Source organism: Poromitra crassiceps (genome assembly GCF_964638095.1).
Source record: "Poromitra crassiceps genome assembly, chromosome: 25".
Classification (NCBI taxonomy): domain Eukaryota; kingdom Metazoa; phylum Chordata; class Actinopteri; order Beryciformes; family Melamphaidae; genus Poromitra; species Poromitra crassiceps.
The window spans coordinates 3,126,813-3,145,616 of NC_139649.1; positions in this window are offsets into that span (position 1 = coordinate 3,126,813).

Here is an 18,804-nt window from a genome sequence, read left to right on the forward strand (position 1 = left end):
CACAATGTGTTTCAATGGATTCGGGCATCCAAAATTCTGATTCCAAAGGAATCGAAACTTTAAAGGAATCAACATTTTAATTTCGATTCTGTGGGCAGTTAAGCATAACAATTGTGCATTTTGTGATAAAAGCATACCATTTGGTACACTTATGATCAGACCAGATCTTGGTGTCAAATCATACATTTCTTATGATGAGGAATTACAATTTTGAACTTTTGAACTTTTTCACAGATAGATAGATAGATAGATAGATAGGCAGGTGAATCCCTCAAAAAGTTTGCTTATTCCTTTAAGGGCTTGCCCAGGGGTGGAGCGGGACTCGATCCACCAACCCCTGCTTCCAAAGTGCAGGTGGTAACCACTATGCAGAGCTGCTTAACGGGCCTTTATACTGGGGAGTGAGTTTAACCAACTGACTCGCTACCACTCGGGACTCACGAGGACAGTCATTCAGTTACCCCCTGAACACAAACCTATAGGCTGAAGTATCATAACCTAATTCAATGATATTGTCTGTGTCCCCTCCTAGATGAAGCTGTCAGTGTTGGTGCTTCTGGCCCTGCTGGCTCTGTCCTCGGCCGTGACACCACAGCGCAAAGAAGGTAAACAGGGTAAGCCGACATTATGAATTTGCCTCTATGAGTTTTCTTCAGCAGCATTTCCCCAGATTGAACCTGTAGCATACGTGTAAAACCAAACGCTTTCTCATCGAGATACAAGAGAGAGAGCTCACGCTGGCTTGTTCCGTCCCAAACAAAAGTCCTTTCTCCAGTCACAGATATGTAAGCCCAAAGCCATCAGATGATAACTTTCAGTTTGATCAGTCATCAGTCCATTCTTTCACTGAAGCCAAGCTAGTAATGCTAATATGCTATTTTAGGGAAACCAAAGGGATTGTCAGGAAAGTGTCAGGTGAAGAACTGAAATTCAATCAAGACATTTTCGGATCTTATTCCAGAGATAATAGAGACATTTACCTCATTTACCACATTGGGGCATTTGGGTTGAGCATGATACTCTTCACAAACGTAAATAACTTTTATGCCTTTTGAAGCGTTTTCTAAAATCGAGTAAAGAAAATTCACATTTACGTTCCAAAAGTCATAAAAGTTATTCACGTTTGTAAAGATTATCATGCTGAACCCAAATTCGCGTTCCCATAAACTTTAGTTAACCACAGACCTTGTTTTATGCATTTAAGTGAAATCCCCATTCTAAAACCCCGCACAGTTTTTTGCCGACGAACCCGGAAGTATCCTTCCGGACTCATTCCTGCGTTTCTATATTGCCATAGGTCTCGCCAAAGACAATGACACTGAAATCTTAGAGATCATCGCTTAAGTTCAACGTTTACATTTTGATTGTTGCCCTCTCATGACCATTTTCTTATTTTGCCCTTTGCTCTTTTGCATTTTATGACAGACTTCGCTTTACCTTCAAAGCACTATGAATCGATTTGATTTGGTTTCAAATTAAATGTTCTGCCTGTCTGTCTCTCTTCCTCTCACAGTCAATGAACTGGACCCAAAGCTCGAGGGCAGGGTCCCGAAAGTGTCCGGTAAGAAGGTCCAGTACGCTGACTCCTCTGACGACTCCGATTTGGCTCCTGTTTTTTTTTTTTTATTATTATTAATTTTTTTTATTGTTTATTTAGCACATATTCAAACATACAAAAATACTGATAGTTATCAACACGACAAAAAATGTGCAAAGTAGAGGCAGGAGACCCGCAAGGGCCTATACGAGGCCTCTACTTGTATAACATCATAAGTAGAAATAAAATCAGTAAGTATGAAATAAAATTCAAATTTAACGAACAAAAAGAAAGAAAAGAAAGTAAAGAAGAAGAGATAAAAACATGTATGCTGATAAGAGATGTTATTGATTTAACAGGGTGAAGAAGGTGCAGATTGAGAAGGAGACTACGGTGTCCAACGATTGGAACCTTGCGGTATCCAACACGATGAGTTACGAGTCAACCATCACCGCCGGCGTCCCCGACGTGGCCTCCGCCTCCGTCACCGTAGGCGCTTCAATGACGATGGAGGTCAGTGCCGGAAGAACCAAGGACATAACCAACAAATTCATAGCTGCCGTGGACGTCCCGGTCCCCCCAAACAGCCAATGCACGGTCCGCATCGACGGACGCAGGATCAAGGGAAACATCCCCTACACCGCACGCATCACCCGCACTTTCCGCGATGGGACGAAGAGGTGGAGCTCCATCTCTGGGGTGTGGGAAGGCGTGCAGACCGGAGAAGTCCGGACCATGATCGACCGCTGCGAGCCTATACCCGGCGCAAAGCCCTGCCCCTGAACGGGTGCACAACAAGATGGATGACCTATCACATGTCTATATGTAGACCAGATTAAAAGTGGAGGTTGATTCACTGTATGCCATATTATTAGCATATCTTGAGCAACAATAAAAAAATCAAGCAATGAAAAAAAAATCTTTTTAACTCTTCCTTTTTGTTACGTTTTCAACAATTATTTTGGCGTGTTTGGTCACACACGGAAATAAGTGTGCGCATCGTCTCCAGAGTCTCCATGGTATAAATGATATTCGAGATTCAACAATCAAGGGGGTGGGAGGTGCAATTAACCCATTGATACCTGATGCAGCATTTGTGTGTGTATCCCTTTAAGACCTTAGGTCTTAAAGGGATACACACGCAAATGAGGGATATACACGCAAATGCTGCATCAGGTATCAATGGGATAAAGGGGGGGCTGGAACTAATGTTTACTTTTATACTTATACTATTACATTTCAGAGCCTGCACTTTTTTCTACTCTTACTTGAAAACAAGTTGAATCACTTTTTAACACAAGTAACTACTTCTACTTAAGTGAAGAATGTGTGTACTTTCCCCATCTCTGGTAATGATACCAATGCTGTTTGAAAAGCAGCAAAGTTTTCCTTTAAGGTATGGTTACGGTTAAAAACGTCGGGAGTCGGAAGTGACGGAAAAGGAAGTGACGGTGGCAGGAGAGGCGCACAGTACAGGAAGCCGGGAAAAAAGATAGGTCTGTCCCAGAGTCTATTTTTCAAATAAAAATAGACTCTGGGTTCCCGGTTTGGGTTTAAGGGGAGGCAACTAAAACAACTTGGTATAGGGAAAAGCTTTAAAAATGTAAACTTCACTCACAGTAGAAATTTCCTCTAGAAGCTGTGAATCCAACCCTGGGCAAACTCCACCACCCCAACAACGACCCTGACTTTCCAGCTGTTAGGTGATGTCATCATGACATCTCTGTCGGATCGTGGTCCAATGTGTCCAATGTGGGGTACTGTTAGATGATGTTATAATCCCCATGTCATCTTTGATGGTCATGCCTGAAGATGTCACAACGCAGTGTGATGTCATATTCGGGACCTATAAAGGTTTGCTCTGCAAGTCCTCTGGAGTTGTTCATACTGTTAGGCGTGCTGTGAGACTGGGGGATTTACGTGCGGATACTTGATGTCCAAGGCACACTTGGTAAACTGAAGTCTTGATAACTAGGAACGCTGTAGCACTTGATAGCTGAGTCTGCAAGGTTCGGAGATGGGGAACTGTTGCAGAAGGTTGCCGTGAGATTAGTCTATGAACAACTGCAGAGGACTTGCAGAGCAAACCTTTATAGGTCCCGAATATGACATCACACTGCGTTGTGACATCATCAGGGATGACCTAACACCAGCACGCTGCTTCAGTGTGAGTCTACGTCCTGTATAGTCATGTCTCCAGTATTTGACGTAAGCCTTTCGTGCTACAGTAGGAATTTTAACATTTTAGGTGTCACCAACACGAAATTTGGTGTCAACAAGTCATGATCATTCATTTCACATGATTTGTGTGAGGTCAGGTTCATATTGATGTTTGGCTTCTGAAGCTACGTCTTCAATTCAATTCTCTGGATGAAAGCAAGGGTTAATATAAAGCCTTGGATTGGAAGTGGACAATAAGTTCAGCCAAAGCAGAATCAAATATTTATTAATATTTAATTAATTTAATTAATTAATATTTATACACAGCTTTGCTTTGTACATTACGTATTAATCATTGACTGCTTTGAATTACGAGGACTGATTTTGGTTTGGGATTATATAGGGCTGTTAGGCTGGTCGCTATTTGCTGTTGTTCGCTGCGCTCTGGGGGGCGGGGGGGGGCAATCAGGGAGGGGGTTCGGGCCGGGCTCGGACAGATTATCAATTGACACCTGTCGGTGTCGGGCCGGGCTCGGCTAATAATGTGACGGGCTCGGTCGGGTTCGGCAAGGAAAATTCAGCCCGAGCCCAGCTCTAGTGTGCATGTATGTGTACAGAGTCTACATTTAATACAGATAGAGAGGACACACCACAACTGCCTGTCACTTCCTGTATCTGTGCCACCTAGGTGGGCGCGTCCTCATTTCACGCTCCAAAATCGAAAACTAGTTCGGAGTCGGGGGCGTCGAGGCAGTTTGACGAGCTTCATAGCGCTTTTAGTGTGTGTTTAGTGACGTTAACGGAGGGAGCCGACACGTTGTCCCTGATATTTACAAGAGACATCATTTGATGAGTGATGCTCTGAGAAAGTGAGAAGAAAAAAGGCTCAAAGCGTTACAGTTATGCAGTGCAAACACTAAAATATTGACTTAACGCCCCCCCTTCCCCCTGTGGGTTTGTAAAAGGGTGAAATAGCTTGGGAGAATTTATTTGAGAAGAAATGACAGATGTTGATGATGACATACAGGCAATGCCTCAGGATGTACTGTATGCCAATGCAAACACCTTCTCATGCAAATGGAGCTAGCATGTGCAGAAAGGCAAGCACACAAAGACTTGGAGTAGTTTAATATACCATGAGAATATTAATGCAATTGGACGATTGATCACTCGTGTAATTTCCGGTGTTTACCGGCATTTTTTATACAGCGTTCCCAAACGGAAAGCTAAGTGAGATATGGATTTCACTAGTAGCTAGGTATCAACATTTCACATTTAATGAGGACATGAAACATTTGATCATATGACTCTAGTTCATTTGCATTTCACCTCAGACAAGACAGGACTCTGCTGATTTGCTAGAAAGATCAACAACATTTCACAGGCCGCTGCTTGATGATGTCACTATATGATGTCACTATGATGATGTCACTATAGGTTGACCGTACAGTTTTGACGAAAGAAAACAACCACAATCCAAATGAGAAACACAACAGCATACTGTGAGCCTGTTACAATTCAAAAGCCTTACTACCAACACTTAACTAGCCTGTACTCCACTACTGTACTCTACTGTACTGTACTGTACTCTGCTGTACTGTACTGTACTGTACTCTACTGTACTGTACTCTGCTGTACTGTACTCTACTCTACTCTACTGTACTGTACTCTGCTGTACTACGTACACTCAAGCTAGTGACAAATGGTGGTAAATGTGATGAATGCACGAGTCACAACATGGACATAATAGTAGATGAGAGCGTTTTGTCGCTGTTGGAACGTGTATTTGGTGACTTAATGGGCGTAAGCTAGCCCGTTCCGCAGACTACCCGTCACTGGCATGGCTTGGCGTGGCCAAAGGTGGCGATGGAAAAGCCCTGTACATAATACATAATGCATGTTCATATCTCACTGCGCGCAGCTCCCAGGGCGCGCTGCGCTTTGCAGGAGAGACACGGAGAGAAATGAAATGATATCTACGATATACGGTCGTTTGAGAGTGAACCCGCAGTACTGCACATAATGCCGTTTCATTGTGACTTTCCATGGGCCGTTTCTCACTTATCACTGTTACAATGTAACAAGATGAGCACTTGGCTGCAGCTCTGCCCGTGAAAGCCTCGGTGCCTGCGTGGACCTCAGGGTGCCTGCGTGGACCTCACGGTGCCTGCGTGGACCTCACGGTGCCTGCGTGGACCTCAGGGTGCCTGCGTGGGACCTCACGGTGCCTGCGGAGGTCTCGACTACGTCAGAGCCTGAAGGCTTTGTAAATAGGCCATATTTGCTGCAGAAGTCAGACGGTAAGTCCTAATGACTGATGACTGTACATCACCCCCCAGGCAGGTATCTAATCCAAACGATTAACGCTGCAAGTTCACCTGCAGCTAAGTGTTCTTTAACATAAATCAATACCCCACCTCCTTTCCAAATTCATATCCATTCACTAACTACGACCACGCCACAATGGATTAAAGGTTTATGAGAAGGGGTCGAGGGTAAGGGATGAAGGGGTGACTTGAAAGGAAGTGTGAGTAGGTGTCTCAAGGAACCAGGGAATGAGACTCTGGATGGGGGAACTGCCTCGGCGATGCTCTTCATGGTCTTCATGGCTCCATCTTATCCCCTGTGGTTCCTTTGCTGGGATGGAAGATTAAGGAGTTGGGAGGGAGGGATGAGTTGAACTGAGACGAGAGCGAGACAGGATTATGGTTTGTGGCGTATAAGTGGAGGCGGAGCGAGGGATTGAATAACTGAATGACTGAATGAGTAGTTGGTTGTGGCGTGGCCTTGTTCCCCAACTTTAATTATATTATAACTTCATTTCTAAATAGCTTGTAACCATCAATAGTTACATCTGAGTCAGAAACGTGCCCTGTAAGCCAAGATGAGGACTACAGTAGGGATGTTAATCACTGTTAAGCATTTGATCAATCAAACACATATTAAACTATTAATCTAATCTAACTTTTTATATGAAATGATTTAACACCACAATGGTGAAATTTAACTTTCACTGGCATATACAGAGGAAGAAGAAAGCCAAGCAAGCAGGCAAAAAGTCCAGTGTGGGAGAATTACACGGAAAAACACATTGTGACCATTGTAATATAATGTTGAAATACACTCTACAAGCACATTGACAGTTATGCAGGAAGTGTGGTTGGTTGATTAACTTGTTGAGTAGGCCTAACGACGTGTAAAAACCCACATTTAGTATATTCTATTTTGTGTGTCAAAAGCTGTTTTTTATATAATGATTAATTGATTAATTGATCATTAACATGACCAATTAATCAAGTGCATTAAGTTGTATCCCTTGTCGGGACAAATACTGTATGTCAGGGATCAATCATATGTCATCAATCAACACATGAACAGAGTCCAACTGACAGGCAGGCGAGTTTCCCCTGAAGACTAGTCCCTCAACTGCCAGCGGCAGTGGGTTTGTGTACTGTACATATACTGTACATATACTCACACAAGCCTGGGGCCAATCATATAGTATATATACTGCAGGTAGAGAGCCTGAGAGATACACCTCAGATCATCACCAGACGGTCGTCTCATCTGAAAGGAGCAACTTCAAGCTGACGAAGGTGAGTTTAAATACCGACGCTGATTTTATTTGTACTTTACTACAACTCTTTCCTCCCTTTCTCTCAAAGCTTCTGTCCACAATGTGTTTGGATTTGGGCATTTTGGGCATCCAAAATTCTGATTCCAAAGGAATAGGCTGAAGTATCATAACCTAATTCAATGATATTGTCTCTGTGTCCCCTCCTAGATGAAGCTGTCAGTGTTGGTGCTTCTGGCCCTGCTGGCTCTGTCCTCGGCCGTGACACCACAGCGCAAAGAAGGTAAACAAGGTAAGCCGACATTATGAATTTGCCTCTATGAGTTTTCTTCAGCAGCAGATTGAACCTGTAGCCTACGTGTAAAACCAAACGCTTTCTCATCGAGATACAAGAGAGAGAGCTCACGCTGGCTTGTTCCGTCCCAAACAAAAGTCCTTTCTCCAGTCACAGATATGTAAGCCCAAAGCCATCAGATGATAACTTTCAGTTTGATCAGTCATCAGTCCATTCTTTCACTGAAGCCAAGCTAGTAATGCTAACATGCTATTTTAGGGAAACCAAAGGGATTGTCAGGAAAGTGTCAGGTGAAGAACTGAAATTCAATCAAGACATTTTCGGATCTTATTCCAGAGATAATAGAGACATTTACCTCAGAGACACTTTTCAGTGATCACATTGGGGCATTTGGGTTGAGCATGATACTCTTCACAAACGTAAATAACTTTTATGCCTTTTGAAGCGTTTTCTAAAAATCGAGTAAAAAAGATTCACATTTACATAATAAAAGTCAAAGATTATCATGCTGAACCCAAATTCGCGTTCCCATAAACTTTTGTTAACCACAGACCTTGTTTTATGCATTTAAGTGAAATCTTCATTCTAAAACCCCGCACAGTTTTTTGCCGACGAACCCGGAAGTATCCTTCCGGACTCATTCCTGCGTTTCTATATTGCCATAGGTCTCGCCAAAGACAATGACACTGAAATCTTAGAGATCATCGCTTAAGTTCAACGTTTACATTTTGATTGTTGCCCTCTCATGACCATTTTCTTATTTTGCCCTTTGCTCTTTTGCATTTTATGACAGACTTCGCTTTACCTTCAAAGCACTATGAATCAATTTGATTTGGTTTCAAATTAAATGTTCTGCCTGTCTGTCTCTCTTCCTCTCACAGTCAATGAACTGGACCCAAAGCTCGAGGGCAGGGTCCCGAAAGTGTCCAGTAAGAAGGTCCAGTACGCTGACTCCTCTGACGACTCCGATTTGGCTCCTGTTTTTTTTTTTTTTTTATTATTATTTTTTTATATTGTTTATTTAGCACATATTCAAACATACAAAAATACTGATAGTTATCAACACGACAATAAATGTGCAAAGTAGAGGCAGGAGACCCGCAAGGGCCTATACGAGGCCTCTACTTGTATAACATCATAAGTAGAAATAAAATCAGTAAGTATGAAATAAAATTAAAATTTAACGAACAAAAAGAAAGAAAAGAAAGTAAAGAAGAAGAGATAAAAACATGTATGCAGATAAGAGATGTTATTGATTTAACAGGGTGAAGAAGGTGCAGATTGAGAAGGAGACTACGGTGTCCAACAATTGGAACCTTGCGGTATCCAACACGCTGAGTTACGAGTCAACCATCACCGCCGGGGTCCCCGACGTGGCCTCCGCCTCCGTCACCGTAGGCGCTTCAATGACGATGGAGGTCAGTGCCGGAAGAACCAAGGACACAACCAACAAATTCATAGCTGCCGTGGACGTCCCGGTCCCCCCAAACAGCCAATGCACGGTCCGCATCGAGGGACGCAGGATCAAGGGAAACATCCCCTACACCGCACGCATCACCCGCACTTTCCGCGATGGGACGAAGAGGTGGAGCTCCATCTCTGGGGTGTGGGAAGGCGTGCAGACCGGAGAAGTCCGGACCATGATCGACCGCTGCGAGCCTATACCCGGCGCAAAGCCCTGCCCCTGAACGGGTGCACAACAAGATGGATGACCTATCACATGTCTATATGTAGACCAGATTAAAAGTGGAGGTTGATTCACTGTATGCCATATTATTAGCATATCTTGAGCAACAATAAAAAAATAAAGCAATGAAAAAAAAATCTTTTTAACTCTTCCTTTTTGTTACGTTTTCAACAATTATTTTGGCGTGTTTGGTCACACACGGAAATAAGTGTGCGCATCGTCTCCAGAGTCTCCATGGTATAAATGATATTCGAGATTCAACAATCAAGGGGGTGGGAGGTGCAATTAACCCATTGATACCTGATGCAGCATTTGTGTGTGTATCCCTTTAAGACCTTAGGTCTTAAAGGGATACACACACAAATGAGGGATATACACGCAAATGCTGCATCAGGTATCAATGGGATAAAGGGGGGGCTGGAACTAATGTTTACTTTTATACTTATACTATTACATTTCAGAGCCTGCACTTTTTTCTACTCTTACTTGAAAACAAGTTGAATCACTTTTTAACACAAGTAACTACTTCTACTTAAGTGAAGAATGTGTGTACTTTCCCCATCTCTGGTAATGATACCAATGCTGTTTGAAAAGCAGCAAAGTTTTCCTTTAAGGTATGGTTACGGTTAAAAACGTCGGGAGTCGGAAGTGACGGAAAAGGAAGTGACGGTGGCAGGAGAGGCGCACAGTACAGGAAGCCGGGAAAAAAGATAGGTCTGTCCCAGAGTCTATTTTTCAAATAAAAATAGACTCTGGGTTCCCAGATTGGGTTTGGGTTTAAGGGGAGGCAACTAAAACAACTTGGTATAGGGAAAAGCTTTAAAAATGTAAACTTCACTCACAGTAGAAATTTCCTCTAGAAGCTGTGAATCGAACCCTGGGCAAACTCCACCACCCCAACAACGACCCTGACTTTCCAGCTGTTAGGTGATGTCATCATGACATCTCTGTCGGATCGTGGTCCAATGTGTCCAATGTGGGGTACTGTTAGATGATGTTATAATCCCCATGTCATCTTTGATGGTCATGCCTGAAGATGTCACAACGCAGTGTGATGTCATATTCGGGACCTATAAAGGTTTGCTCTGCAAGTCCTCTGGAATTGTTCATACTGTTAGGCGTGCTGTGAGACTGGGGGATTTACGTGCGGATACTTGATGTCCAAGGCACACTTGGTAAACTGAAGTCTTGATAACTAGGAACGCTGTAGCACTTGATAGCTGAGTCTGCAAGGTTCGGAGATGGGGAACTGTTGCAGAAGGTTGCCGTGAGATTAGTCTATGAACAACTGCAGAGGACTTGCAGAGCAAACATTTATAGGTCCCGAATATGACATCACACTGCGTTGTGACATCATCAGGGATGACCTAACACCAGCACGCTGCTTCAGTGTGAGTCTACGTCCTGTATAGTCATGTCTCCAGTATTTGACGTAAGCCTTTCGTGCTACAGTAGGAATTTTAACATTTTAGGTGTCACCAACACGAAATTTGGTGTCAACAAGTCATGATCATTCATTTCACATGATTTGTGTGAGGTCAGGTTCATATTGATGTTTGGCTTCTGAAGCTACGTCTTCAATTCAATTCTCTGGATGAAAGCAAGGGTTAATATAAAGAATTGGATTGGAAGTGGACAATAAGTTCAGCCAAAGCAGAATCAAATATTTATTAATATTTAATTAATTTAATTAATTAATATTTATACACAGCTTTGCTTTGTACATTACGTATTAATCATTGACTGCTTTGAATTACGAGGACTGATTTTGGTTTGGGATTATATAGGGCTGTTAGGCTGGTCGCTATTTGCTGTTGTTCGCTGCGCTCTGGGGGGGGGGGGGCAATCAGGGAGGGGGTTCGGGCCGGGCTCGGACAGATTATCAATTGACACCTGTCGGTGTCGGGCCGGGCTCGGCTAATAATGTGACGGGCTCGGTCAGGTTCGGCAAGGAAAATTCAGCCCGAGCCCAGCTCTAGTGTGCATGTATGTGTACAGAGTCTACATTTAATACAGATAGAGAGGACACACCACAACTGCCTGTCACTTCCTGTATCTGTGCCACCTAGGTGGGCGCGTCCTCATTTCACGCTCCAAAATCGAAAACTAGTTCGGAGTCGGGGGCGTCGAGGCAGTTTGACGAGCTTCACAGCGCTTTTAGTGTGTGTTTAGTGACGTTAACGGAGGGAGCCGACACGTTGTCCCTGATATTTACAAGAGACATCATTTGATGAGTGATGCTCTGAGAAAGTGAGAAGAAAAAAGGCTCAAAGCGTTACAGTTATGCAGTGCAAACACTAAAATATTGACTTAACGTCCCCCCTTCCTGTGGGTTTGTAAAAGGGTGAAATAGCTTGCGAGAATTTATTTGAGAAGAAATGACAGATGTTGATGATGACATACAGGCAATGCCTCAGGATGTACTGTATGGCCAATGCAAACACCTTCTCATGCAAATGGAGCTAGCATGTGCAGAAAGGCAAGCACACAAAGACTTGGAGTAGTTTAATATACCATGAGAATATTAATGCAATTGGACGATTGATCACTCGTGTAATTTCCGGTGTTTACCGGCATTTTTATACAGCGTTCCCAAACGGAAAGCTAAGTGAGATATCGATTTCACTAGTAGCTAGGTATCAACATTTCACATTTAATGAGGACATGAAACATTTGATCATATGACTCTAGTTCATTTGCATTTCACCTCAGACAAGACAGGACTCTGCTGATTTGCTAGAAAGATCAACAACGTTTCACAGGCCGCTGCTTGATGATGTCATTATAGGTTGACCGTACAGTTTTGATGAAAGAAAACAACCACAATCCAAAATGAGAAACACAACAGCATACTGTGAGCCTGTTACAATTCAAAAGCCTTACTACCAACACTTAACTAGCCTGTACTCCACTACTGTACTCTGCTCTACTGTACTGTACTGTACTCTGCTGTACTACGTACACTCAAGCTAGTGACAAATGGTGGTAAATGTGAATGAATGCACGAGTCACAACATGTACATAATAGTAGATGAGAGCGTTTTGTCGCTGTTGGAACGTGTATTTGGTGACTTAATGGGCGTAAGCTAGCCCGTTCCGCAGACTACCCGTCACTGGCATGGCTTGGCATGGCCAAAGGTGGCGATGGAAAAGCCCTGTACATAATACATAATGCATGTTCATATCTCACTGCGCGCAGCTCCCAGGGCGCGCTGCGCTTTGCAGGAGAGACACGGAGAGAAATGAAATGATATCTACGATATACGGTCGTTTGAGAGTGAACCCGCAGTACTGCACATAATGCCGTTTCATTGTGACTTTCCATGGGCCGTTTCTCACTTATCACTGTTACAATGTAACAAGATGAGCACTTGGCTGCAGCTCTGCCCGTGAAAGCCTCGGTGCCTGCGTGGACCTCAGGGTGCCTGCGTGGACCTCACGGTGCCTGCGTGGACCTCACGGTGCCTGCGTGGACCTCAGGGTGCCTGCGTGGGACCTCACGGTGCCTGCGGAGGTCTCGACTACGTCAGAGCCTGAAGGCTTTGTAAATAGGCCATATTTGCTGCAGAAGTCAGACGGTAAGTCCTAATGACTGATGACTGTACATCACCCCCCAGGCAGGTATCTAATCCAAACGATTAACGCTGCAAGTTCACCTGCAGCTAAGTGTTCTTTAACATAAATCAATACCCCACCTCCTTTCCAAATTCATATCCATTCACTAACTACGACCACGCCACAATGGATTAAAGGTTTATGAGAAGGGGTCGAGGGTAAGGGATGAAGGGGTGACTTGAAAGGAAGTGTGAGTAGGTGTCTCAAGGAACCAGGGAATGAGACTCTGGATGGGGGAACTGCCTCGGCGATGCTCTTCATGGTCTTCATGGCTCCATCTTATCCCCTGTGGTTCCTTTGCTGGGATGGAAGATTAAGGAGTTGGGAGGGAGGGATGAGTTGAACTGAGACGAGAGCGAGACAGGATTATGGTTTGTGGCGTATAAGTGGAGGTGGAGCGAGGGATTGAATAATTGAATGACTGAATGAGTAGTTGGTTGTGGCGTGGCCTTGTTCCCCAACTTTAATTATATTATAACTTCATTTCTAAATAGCTTGTAACCATCAATAGTTACATCTGAGTCAGAAACGTGCCCTGTAAGCCAAGATGAGGACTACAGTAGGGATGTTAATCACTGTTAAGCATTTGATCAATCAAACACATATTAAACTATTAATCTAATCTAACTTTTTATATGAAATGATTTAACACCACAATGGTGAAATTTAACTTTCACAGGCATATACAGAGGAAGAAGAAAGCCAAGCAAGCAGGCAAAAAGTCCAGTGTGGGAGAATTACACCCAAAAACACATTGTGACCATTGTAATATAATGTTGAAATACACTCTACAAGCACATTGACAGTTATGCAGGAAGTGTGGTTGGTTGATTAACTTGTTGAGTAGGCCTAATGACGTGTAAAAACCCACATTTAGTATATTCTATTTTGTGTGTCAAAAGCTGTTTTTTATATACGGTAATGATTAATTGATTAATTGATCATTAACATGACCAATTAATCAAGTGCATTAAGTTGTATCCCTTGTCGGGACAAATACTGTATGTCAGGGATCAATCATATGTCATCAATCAACACATGAACAGAGTCCAACTGACAGGCAGGCGAGTTTCCCCTGAAGACTAGTCCCTCAACTGCCAGCGGCAGTGGGTTTGTGTACTGTACATATACTGTACATATACTCACACAAGCCTGGGGCCAATCATATAGTATATATACTGCAGGTAGAGAGCCTGAGAGATACAACTCAGATCATCACCAGACGGTCGTCTCATCTGAAAGGAGCAACTTCAAGCTGACGAAGGTGAGTTTAAATACCGACGCTGATTTTATTTGTACTTTACTACAACTCTTTCCTCCCTTTCTCTCAAAGCTTCTGTCCACAATGTGTTTGGATTTGGGCATTTTGGGCATCCAAAATTCTGATTCCAAAGGAATAGGCTGAAGTATCATAACCTAATTCAATGATATTGTCTCTGTCTCCCCTCCTAGATGAAGCTGTCAGTGTTGGTGCTTCTGGCCCTGCTGGCTCTGTCCTCGGCCGTGACACCACAGCGCAAAGAAGGTAAACAAGGTAAGCCGACATTATGAATTTGCCTCTATGAGTTTTCTTCAGCAGCAGATTGAACCTGTAGCCTACGTGTAAAACCAAACGCTTTCTCATCGAGATACAAGAGAGAGAGCTCACGCTGGCTTGTTCCGTCCCAAACAAAAGTCCTTTCTCCAGTCACAGATATGTAAGCCCAAAGCCATCAGATGATAACTTTCAGTTTGATCAGTCATCAGTCCATTCTTTCACTGAAGCAAAGCTAGTAATGCTAACATGCTATTTTAGGGAAACCAAAGGGATTGTCAGGAAAGTGTCAGGTGAAGAACTGAAATTCAATCAAGACATTTTCGGATCTTATTCCAGAGATAATAGAGACATTTACCTCATAGACACTTTTCAGTGATCACATTGGGGCATTTGGGTTGAGCATGATACTCTTCACAAACGTAAATAACTTTTATGCCTTTTGAAGCGTTTTCTAAAAATCGAGTAAAAAAAAATTCACATTTACATAATAAAAGTCATAAAGGTTATTCACATTTGTAAAGATTATCATGCTGAACCCAAATTCGCGTTCCCATAAACTTTTGTTAACCACAGACCTTGTTTTATGCATTTAAGTGAAATCCCCATTCTAAAACCCCGCACAGTTTTTTGCCGACGAACCCGGAAGTATCCTTCCGGACTCATTCCTGCGTTTCTATATTGCCATAGGTCTCGCCAATCACAATGACACTGAAATCTTAGAGATCATCACTTAAGTTGAACGTTTACATTTTGATTGTTGCCCTCTCATGACCATTTTCTTATTTTGCCCTTTGCTCTTTTGCATTTTATGACAGACTTCGCTTTACCTTCAAAGCACTATGAATCAATTTGATTTGGTTTCAAATTAAATGTTCTGCCTGTCTGTCTCTCTTCCTCTCACAGTCAATGTACTGGACCCAAAGCTCGAGGGCAGGGTCCCGAAAGTGACCGGTAAGAAGGTCCAGTACGCTGACTCCTCTGATGACTCAGATTTGGCTCCTGTTGAGTCTGAGGACCAGCAGGAGGGCGAGCAGCAGTACGAGGGCTCCGCTGATGACTCCGATTTGGCTCATGTTGAGTCTGAGGACCAGCAGGAGGGTCAGCAGGAGGACGGGGGCCCAACCATGTGGGATAAAGATGTGAGGGTGAAATGGGAGAAGTTTAAGAACTACCCCCCGGACGGAGCTGTTTCATTCTACTTCAGCTACACCAAGCGCAGAGACTTCGTCTGCCACTACGGATGCAACGCCGGCTACTACAACCCCAAAAAGGGCGCTTACTGTTACTACGCCTATGGAGGCAAAGAGAAACGTGGCAAGCCCTTCTATATGCTGGTCAACAAAGACAACTTTGAGTACCTGGCCTGGAAGGAGGGTTCCTATGGTAAAATCCCCAATGGTGGAATCAGGACCTGTCGCGGATCTGACACCTTTGTAGGGAAGAGCAAGTCTGGGTACGGTCTTGGGAAGGTGGTCATCAAGCATGAGGCCTTCTTCCTACCCTGGGAAGGCGATGAGTATTTCTACAAGAGCTACCAGGTGCTGACCATCGGCAAAGGGGATATCATCAAAGAGGAGATTTCTGACGTCAAATACCACAGAGATCAGGCCAAGATCTTCAAGCAACCTCCAGAGACCATAGACACTGCATACACCTTCAACGGCGCTTGCCGGCAGGTACTGAAGAAGGTGATGATTGAGAAGGAGACTACGGTGTCCAACAATTGGAACCTTGCGGTATCCAACACGATGAGTTACGAGTCAACCATCACCGCCGGCGTCCCCGACGTGGCCTCCGCCTCCGTCACCGTAGGCGCTTCAATGACGATGGAGGTCAGTGCCGGAAGAACCAAGGACATAACCAACAAATACATGGCTGGCGTGGACGTCCCGGTCCCCCCAAACAGCCAATGCACGGTCCGCATCGAGGGACGCAGGATCAAGGGAAACATCCCCTACACCGCACGCATCACCCGCACTTTCCGCGATGGGACGAAGAGGTGGAGCTCCATCTCTGGGGTGTGGGAAGGCGTGCAGACCGGAGAAGTCCGGACCATGATCGACCGCTGCGAGCCTATAGCCGGCGCAAAGCCCTGCCCCTGAAAGGGTGCACAACAAGATGGATGACCTATCACATGTCTATATGTAGACCAGATTAAAAGTGGAGGTTGATTCACTGTATGCCATATTATTAGCAAATCTTGAGCAATAATAGAATCAATAAAAAAATAAAGCAATGAAAAAAAAAACTTTTTAACTCTTCCTTTTTGTTACGTTTTCAACAATTATTTTGGCGTGTTTGGTCACACACGGAAATAAGTGTGCGCATCGTCTCCAGAGTCTCCATGGTAGAAATGATATTCGAGATTCAACAATCAAGGGGGCGGGAGGTGCAATTAAAGGGGGGGCTGGAACTAATGTTTACTTTTATACTTATACTATTACATTTCAGAGCCTGCACTTTTTTCTACTCTTACTTGAAAACAAGTTGAATCACTTTTTAACACAAGTAACTACTTCTACTTAAGTGAAGAATGTGTGTACTTTCCCCATCTCTGGTAATGATACCAATGCTGTTTGAAAAGCAGCAAAGTTTTCCTTTAAGGTATGGTTACGGTTAAAAACGTCGGGAGTCGGAAGTGACGGAAAAGGAAGTGACGGTGGCAGGAGAGGCGCACAGTACAGGAAGCCGGGAAAAAAGATAGGTCTGTCCCAGAGTCTATTTTTCAAATAAAAATAGACTCTGGGTTCCCAGATTGGGTTTGGGTTTAAGGGGAGGCAACTAAAACAACTTGGTATAGGGAAAAGCTTTAAAAATGTAAACTTCACTCACAGTAGAAATTTCCTCTAGAAGCTGTGAATCGAACCCTGGGCAAACTCCACCACCCCAACAACGACCCTGACTTTCCAGCTGTTAGGTGATGTCATCATGACATCTCTGTCGGATTGTGGTCCAATGTGGGGTACTGTTAGATGATGTCATAATCCCCATGTCATCTTTAATGGTCATCCCTGATGATGTCACAACGCAGTGTGATGTCATATTCGGGACCTATAAAGGTTTGCTCTGCAAGTCCTCTGGAGTTGTTCATACTGTTAGGCGTGCTGTGAGACTGGGGGATTTACGTGCGGATACTTGATGTCCAAGGCACACTTGGTAAACTGAAATCTTGATAACTAGGAACGCTGTAGCACTTGATAGCTGAGTCTGCAAGGTTCGGAGATGGGGAACTGTTGCAGAAGGTTGCCGTGAGATTAGTCTATGAACAACTGCAGAGGACTTGCAGAGCAAACCTTTATAGGTCCCGAATATGACATCACACTGCGTTGTGACATCATCAGGGATGACCATCAGATGACATGGGGATTATGACATCATCTAACAGTACCTCACATTGGACACATTGGACCACGATCCGACAGAGATGTCATGATGACATCACCTAACACCAGCACGCTGCTTCAGTGTGAGACTACGTCCTGTATAGTCATGTCTCCAGTATTTGACGTAAGCCTTTCGTGCTACAGTAGGAATTTTAACATTTTAGGTGTCACCAACACGAAATTTGGTGTCAACAAGTCATGATCATTCATTTCACATGATTTGTGTGAGGTCAGGTTCATATTGATGTTTGGCTTCTGAAGCTACGTCTGAAGAGTGGACGAGTCATTGGCTCATTTCTCTTCTGCAATTCAATTCAATTCTCTGGATGAAAGCGAGGGCTAATATAAAGCCTTGGATTGGAAGTGGACAATAAGTTCAGCCAAAGCAGAATCAAATATTTATTAATATTTAATTAATTTAATGAATTAATATTTATACACATATTTTGCTGCCTGGCTTCCAGGCTAGACTCACGCTGCACAACAAACTCACCTGCTGTCTTCAAGCCAGTCAGTGGGTGACTTGACAAAAGACTGCCTGACAGAGCATTGACTCATCAAATACCATCAGTCAGTGGGTGACTTGACAAAAGACTGATTAACAGAGCATTGACTCGTCAAATACCATCAGTCAGTGGGTGACTTGACAAAAGACTGATTAACAGCATTGACTCGTCAAATACCATCAGTCAGTGGGTGACTTGACAAAAGACTGCCTAACAGAGCATTGACTCGTCAAATACCATCAGTCAGTGGGTGACTTGACAAAAGACTGCCTAACAGAGCATTGACTCGTCAAATACCATCAGTCAGTGGGTGACTTGACAAAAGACTGATTAACAGAGCATTGACTCGTCAAATACCATCAGTCAGTGGGTGCCTTGACAAAAGACTGCCTAACAGAGCATTGACTCGGAGCGGCTACATGGGGGACACCAACAGGGCCGATCTCTTTCTCTGTGTCCTTCAGCTAAGCAGCACGACATCCATCTCAATCATCCTCATTCTCCACCAGC